At 32.1% G+C, this 7853-nt stretch overlaps 1 protein-coding gene across 1 annotated transcript in view; it reads left to right on the top strand.

Moving 5' to 3' along the window:
• The window catches only part of PTPRB (protein tyrosine phosphatase, receptor type B), a 99979-nt gene that overhangs the window by 1916 nt on the left and 90210 nt on the right, over positions 1–7853 (top strand). The gene's annotated exons all lie outside the window — the stretch shown is intronic.

Below are 7853 nucleotides of genomic sequence, written 5' to 3'. Positions count from 1 at the left end.
TGGGAATATTCACTTAAAAGCAGTAGCAAAAGATAAGTAAACCTCATATTTTTTACTTGGCTGATCTGTGGATAGGTGGTTTTGTTTTCTGAGAGGCCTTGTAATTTGTTACATGGTACTATATGAGCTTTTCATCTTCCAGAGGGGTTTCAGATTGTACATATCCAGAAGCGACAGTGCCTTTTTGAAAATAATATAGTGTTCATGGGCTCGTGCAATGGGACCAACCAAAACCAGCAGTGGATGTGGACTGAGGATGGAAAGCTTCTTCATATAAAATCTGCACTATGCTTGGGCATCTCCAATTCCTCTGGTGGACCTTCCCGATCAGCCATTTTTGTCCAGTGCTCCCAGGCACCCCGATGGACTTGCTATGAGAAGGAAGGGTACCTTGAGGTGGAAAATACTTCTTTCTTTCTCAAGAAACAAGGCAACAAAGCAGTGGTCAAGAGAGGCAGGAAATACCTCCATAGCTGGATGAAAATAGATGTCAACAAAGAGGGAAAACCAGTCAATGAAAACCTCTGCTTAAAAAAAGGTGAGCTATTCCTTTCAGAATTAATTCTGAAGGTTCTTTTGCTAAATGTCATGTGTTTTCACATTCAAGAGAATTCTACATGCTCCAACACAATTCCTATGGAAGAATCATAAGCTAATGGAAATGAATTATGTGGTGCCCACCCACTTGGAAAACTCTATTATTCCCATTAAAATGAGCCAAATTTTTCTCTTTCTCTCATTTCTCCTTCCCTTCTTTTCTTGTTCCTTTTATTAATCCAACAATATTTCTTGAATTTCTCTTTTGTGCCAGACACCAAGCATTTCAGTTAAGTACTGTTAGATATGGGAATACAGATCTAGGCATAAACATGTAATGACTAAAGCCAATTAAAATTTAAATTAGGAAATTAAAAATTTTGCTGATGTAGACACTGTTACTCTCTGATTAAGAGAAATTATTAGAACATCAATATGGTGCGTGAGAAGACTGGGAAGATAATAAACTATGCTTTTGAAAATCTCTTGTACTAATGTTTAAGAGCAGATAGCTTTGGGTAGGGTAACATACTTTTGAGATGGTAAGAACCAATGAGCAACAGAGTTTTCTAATTTGTTGACCATCGATGGATATGACCTAGGTGATAGACACATATAAAGACTTGTATACAGGTGCACAAAATCCTGGTGCAACACATAGTTTAGTCCTGCACTAGGAATTTTTTTTTTTTGGATATAGCTTTTTTTTTCTTATTTTAATAATTTTATTGATTAAAATACAATAACATAGTACCTATTTACTCCTCTATTAGAGGTTTGCTTTAGGGAGTCATGAAAGATGAAACTAACAAAATCATTATGTATTAGGTACAAATGGACCTTACAAAGCACTGGAAAAATTATCTAGAAATGAAGACCTTCATTAAGGAGACTGAAATTTGTCAAGGTTAAGTAAATTGTCCTAGATAATTTAGTGGCAGAGGTTTGATTAGAACTCAAATCTTAACTCTTTGTCCAGTGTACATTCCATCATACAGTGTCTTCCAAATGCCTGACCACAGACTTCTGCTCAGTTGGCTACAGAAGAATCACGTGAGAGATTCATTGCCATCATTTCTTCCCCCACTACCATCTCCAAGATTCTGTTTTAAGAAATAAGAATTTGGGCATAATATTTTATTTTTTTTAAAAACTTTCCCAGATAATTTTGACCTATAATCCCATTTAGGGATCAGCATCCACCGTACCTTTAAATTTTTTTATTAGATGTTGATTTCTCAGGCTTATTGGAGTCTTTCCACCATGCCAATCTTTGGACAGTTTTCTGTTACTCATTCATTTTTTAAATTAAATACACATTTAATTAGATGCCAATTAAATGCAGTGGGTTCATCAATGATAGAAGTTGAGCGTTATAGTCCCTGTTCTTATAAAACTTCTGACTATGAGAATTAAGTAAAAATATAAAAGTCGATTAAAAATTTTAACTTTATCAGAGAATATATAGCTTATATTACCAATTTGTTCAATTCCTTTTCTGTAATTCATCTAGTGAGGCCTGTCCTAAACAACATAGAATCACTGTAAATATTCTCGTACCATTATATATAAGAAGAGAGATTCCTCCCCAGCTCCTGATCAAATCTTATTTTGTAGAATCTTTCATTGGAATTTTTAAAAAAGAGATACAGATTCAGTGGAGAGTTAAGATAGAAGATAATTCATGGAAAAACTATCTCACTTGACTTTCATACAAAACATGTCCAATGATGAACTTCAGTTCAAAAGTAAAGTGAATCAATCATATACAGTTAACCACTGAACATGACATATTCAATATGTACCCAGTAATGTGTATTGGGGAAAAAAATGGACTTCTAGAAACAGCAGAGTTAAAATTTGCACAATTGTGATTAAAAAAAAATCTTTTTTTGACTATGCACAGGTACAACACACACTTTTGCTTAAACACAATTATAAGGTAACAGACACATTTTTCTGCTCCATCTCAAACTTATCATTGATTAAAGATACAGAATGATATTGGTTGACACATAGCATGAAAACTCACTGATTTGCTAGAGATTCTACTGTGAAAAAATTAAACTGCATTTAAATGTTTGCAATGACTGGTTCCAAATGTCATTTTTTAAAGAGTTGATAACTAAATACTATAGTCTAACTCAGCACAGGTATGCATGGTATTCATCTATAACAGGTAAATTGTTTTATTAAGTTCTTCAGTAAAAGATGGCATAGCTGTGAAGGTCAAAATCTGGACTATTTATTTCACAGAGAAAACATTCATGATGTCATTTATGATGACTAAGTAATATTTCTCTGATACCTATTATATGCTAGAGCTTGTGCTACAAGTACCAGTGATTCTTAACCCAGGCTTTGCATCAGAATCATCATGGGAGCTTTGAAATAATATTAATGTCTAAGCTTAATCCTCTAGGCCAGTTATATCAGCCTTTGTATTTTCAAACTGTTTCCAAGGTGATTTTATGTACAGCCAAGATTGACAATCAGTATGTGTTACTCCTTAGGGTAATGGGGAAGCCAGATAAGTAAATAGTTAATTACAATAGAGTGTAAATAGAAAAACAGTACTCCTTCCTCCAATAATTACTCTTGCCACTATGTCCTATTAAGCAACTGTGTTTAAAAAATATATATATTTTAAGGATAAATTTTAAATTACATATTTTTTTAAACAGTCCTTCGAATGCCCACTGGATTTTATCATAATTTAGCTGTGCTCCATTCTTCTTAAGCTACCTTTTTTCTTCTTCTTCCTCTCCTTTACTCAGAGCCCTTCTATAGTGGGTTGAATTGAATAGGTTTCCAAAAGGGATTAAAATTCAATTTAAAAAGTAGTGTAAAGTTTTTTGAGAGGAGTTTTTTTAACTATACTGGAGTCATAGTACCTTAAATAATTTTCATTAAGAGAGGAATATGAAATAGTCCTGTCTTTCTTGATTTTCATCCAGTTAATATTTTTTTAAAACAATCATTTAAGGGGACAAGTAGAATAATAGAGTAAAATTTAATGAGACCTAATTAATAGAAATCTAATTAAATAGAATATATAGATAGTGTGGAAACAGGATAACCTATACATAGCAGATTATCAAATTAAAGATGGGCTTGAGATTTTTACCATTCCCTTTGAATTTCAAGTATATCCTTAAAGAGTATACTGTATGCATTCAAAAAGACAAAAAAGAGTATACCTAGTAGATAAACTCTTTGTTTAAAAAAATCAACTTTTAAAAATCAATTTTAAATATTAGAGTGTCATAGTTATTATTCTGAGTCCTGAGAGTGATAATAAAAGCATTGTCTCCAGAATGCCAACACATCTAGCTAAAAATTGAAAAATTTTATTCTTCCCATATATTCTTTTGTCAGTCAGGTGCCAGATACCTTTAGCAATGTGTCAGTAAATCAGAGAAGTGACTGACAAACTTTCCCTATTTTTCTTTATATATTTTAGTGTTATATTGTGTAGCTACACCCTCAGAGTCACTGTATTAAGAGTATAATTTTTAGAAAGGCCTTGTATATAATTTCTTAGTCTCTCGATAAACACACAAGGCAGTTATCAATAATGCAATAAGAATAACGGAAGAACAAACTTTGTTCTATTCAGTAGTATTGCAGTTTTATATCATCACACATTTTACTTTTTTTGAAAGTATTACTAGTACTTTAGTAGTACAAATACATTCTGAGGTCCAAATCTCTAATTTACAAACACTTGAAATGTAACACTGATAAGTGGAGGGATTCCTTCATAGCGTAAGTCCTATAAGCTAAAGAGAAAATTATACTGGCTTGCACTTTGAGGGGTACTTGTACATATCCAGAAAAGTTCACTTGAAATTCATTTGAAAAAAGTCACGCTCAGATGTTTCATATTGTATGAAGAGTAACACTGTAAACATCAGTCAACATTTATTCAGCATCTACTACAGATTCATTCATTCAGATCTCATATTTATCCAAAGACAGGCAAATTTTTGCAGACATATTTTCAAGTGTCCCTGATATGGCTGACCTCATGAAATCATTAAGAGAGATTTTGCTGCTAAAGTGAACCATATTGTTGGCAGAATTCATATAATTGCTGGTTAAAGTAATTGTTAATTATAGTAATTTGGGTGAGGAAATAAAATGTATAAGCATTGTAGTAGGTAAACAATCATATATATTCTCAAGAGAGTAGAAGCTATTTCCTTTAGTGATCCGTAGGAGTGCTTGTAAACACAGAGAGCTTGAGAGGGTGGGGGAAAACAGAAAGTGTCTTTTGTGTATATAGACTCTAACCAAGTTGGCTGTCACAGACATTTTAGGGTTTACCTTCTCCCTGCATTGTTAATAATGTGAGCCTTGCAATTGACCGTTTATTTATCTAATTATTGAAAATCAAATGATCATTGATTATTGCTATATGATTTATATGATCATTGAAAAATATCTGGCACAACACCCAAAGATTCCCAAGCATTTTCAACTTCTGACATATCAATGAACTTATCAGAGTACATCCAGGGCCATATATGATTTTCATGGACCCTGAGCTCTTATGTCTTCCCTCCATTAAAAAAAAAAAAAGAATAATAAAATAATTTAATAGATTTTCATGAGCCCTAAAATTTTTTGTTTTCCCTGATGGGTGAAAAAATTAAAATATTTTCTTTAAACTTGGAAAGTTTTTTTTTTTTCCAATTAAAAAAATGAATCATTTTATGGATTTGAAAATATCATGGGCGCTGAGCACAGTGTCTATTGTGCCTGATGGACAAGTCAGACCAGGGCACACCAAGTTTTTCACCCACTTCCCACCTCGCCTTTCCTTTACTCTGTTTAAGTAGCCTCTGGTTCAGCATCTCTCTCCCACAACCTGTTAGCCATGAACTTATAAGCCATTCTTCCTCCTTCACCCAGCATGATTTCCTTCTACCCTACCATCTCAGCCTTTTCTGTGTGTGTATGTGTGTGTGTGTGTGTGCGTGTGTGTGTGTGTTCGTGTGAGCGTGAGCTCGCACACCCTTGCCTCCCCAAAAGAAAACGCGGGGAGTTATAATAAGCAGGCACATTTTCACAATGCAACCTATATTCAACTAGTACAGTAATTGAGTAATAATTGGCTATTGAAAAGAATTTTTTGATTGGTTAGTCTTTTGTTTGTTGTTTTTAATCTAAAATTTTTACTATGCTATGCGTTGTATCAACTTCCATTTATTGATTATACTTTATTTATAATCTTGGATCTTTTCTAAGTACTGTAAAAAATTTTAACCTCTTATTATGACTTTGGATTTGTTTGTTATGTCTCCCATTGTTTGCAGATTCTCCATCTTTGATATCTATTTTCAGAAACTTTCACTTCTTTATTCATGTTCTCCAATTTTAGATATTTTTAAATTTACACTTTTTTCATTGATTACATTTTTGAAAATTTATTATTCTGTTTAGTATTGTTAATAATTATTTCAAGTATTATAATTCCCCTCTTACTTCACCTTTATTTCAGTCCAATCTTGTTTAATATGTTTAATTTAGTCATATATAAGTATATATACATAAATCTTTCTTTTCTAAGGTATCTGTTCTGTTTATCTCTTTTCCAGATTATTTTCCCACTTCTAAAAGGCACATTATATTTGGCATTTTCCTATAGAATAGGAAGTACCAATATAGTTAAAATTTTATATCTCCAAAATAAATTTTATTCAGGTTATTGTTTTCAACATGCTTGAATGTTATTTGTATCATTTAAACTAACAAATCGTGTATTGTTAGTTATTATCATTATACAAAAATTCTATTTTTATTATTGATTACATCTGAACCTATCATAGACTAACTAATAAACTAAAATACACGTTGCTTTTTAAAAATGTGTATTTAAAATAAGGTCTTTATATGGTTTACTGATTGCAAATCATCTTATAGATGAACTAATTACAATTTAAATGCAAAGCTTCTTAGATTGGCCCAGGATAATTCACTTTTTCTTGTATCATGTTCTAAGAAGAATTGTATATAATGTAGAAACAATGTAGTAGCAATGGTACGATAAAGCTTTTTTAAAAATGGCTTTCAATGTCACCATTAATAACTAACTAACTAAATAAATAAATGATAAAAATAGTTTCAACATATTGTCCCATCATATAAGAACTTTTCCTTGTATTTATCAAAACACATCTTGCTCTTTCATAAACTATAATATGTATATGCTTTTTTAAAGAACATAAAAATTTGTAGATACCAAAACATCCAAAAATCTATTACTATTACTAAGTAATAGCATCCATTTCAACAAAGATGGAAAGGTGAACTTCTTTTGATCACTTTTTCTATTTCAATAATGAATTTTCTTTCTTTCCATCTACTTTGTAATCTTTCGATACCCACATATATAAGGAATGGTTAAAATTTAGTTTTGGCTCATATTGTACATTTGGGTGAAATCATACTTAGGTGTATATTAGAATAATCTGAGAAATTCATTAGAAATGCAAGTGCTGGGTCTTACACCAAATCTACTAAATCACAATTTCTAGGGGGCAGGCCAAGGTTTCAATATTCTAATAAGCTCCAAAGGTGATTCTGATGCCTACCAAAGTTTGAAAACCACGGCTTTAAAATTCACTAAATTGGGAAATTAAATGTTAAGACTAAAACTTCTTTCCTGCCTCTAAATAGCACAGGTTAAAAACACAGATACAAAATGAAGAGGTACTGGATTGGATATTTTGTAGATTCTTTCTTTGGAAAACGGGTGGTGACCTAAAAAGGAAAATGGACTTGTTTGGTTTGGGATATTTTAAAAACAAATCTAGAAGGTTAATTAAAGACAATTACAGAAGACTGAAAAATTTTCCACAAAATATTCCAAAGCTACATGAAATAGTAATAAGCTATGTTATTCTCAGAAGAAAATTCAAGAATGTTTTGATCATTCAACCAGTTTTGAGAGATTCCATTGAATTGATTATGTAAGTTGACTAATTAAAAAAAGTTCTTAGGATGAGCTTAGCAAATGCTCCTTAGCAAAGAAGAGTAAGCATAGATTGACATGCTAAGACACATAATAACATGCTAGGTATTTGAAAGCTTGTTTTTGTTCTAACCCCATCATTAAATCTGTCTCCCACCCCACCTCGCAGCAAAGGTCTGAGAGCTAAAATTGTCATGGGTGGTAATCGACTCAGAGAATCAGTGTTGGCCAAGGCTCAAAATGACCAAAATACTAATCTCCACATATGGAAATTTCTGCATGCAAATAATAGACAACTGTCTACTTAAGGGGACATTCAGTCACCTAAATCAATTAA

The sequence above is a fragment of the Pteropus vampyrus genome, unplaced genomic scaffold, assembly GCF_000151845.1.
Source record: "Pteropus vampyrus isolate Shadow unplaced genomic scaffold, Pvam_2.0 Scaffold9, whole genome shotgun sequence".
Taxonomy (NCBI): domain Eukaryota; kingdom Metazoa; phylum Chordata; class Mammalia; order Chiroptera; family Pteropodidae; genus Pteropus; species Pteropus vampyrus.
Note: the sequence above shows the minus strand (reverse complement) of the source record. Positions and strands in the feature narration are given on the sequence as shown.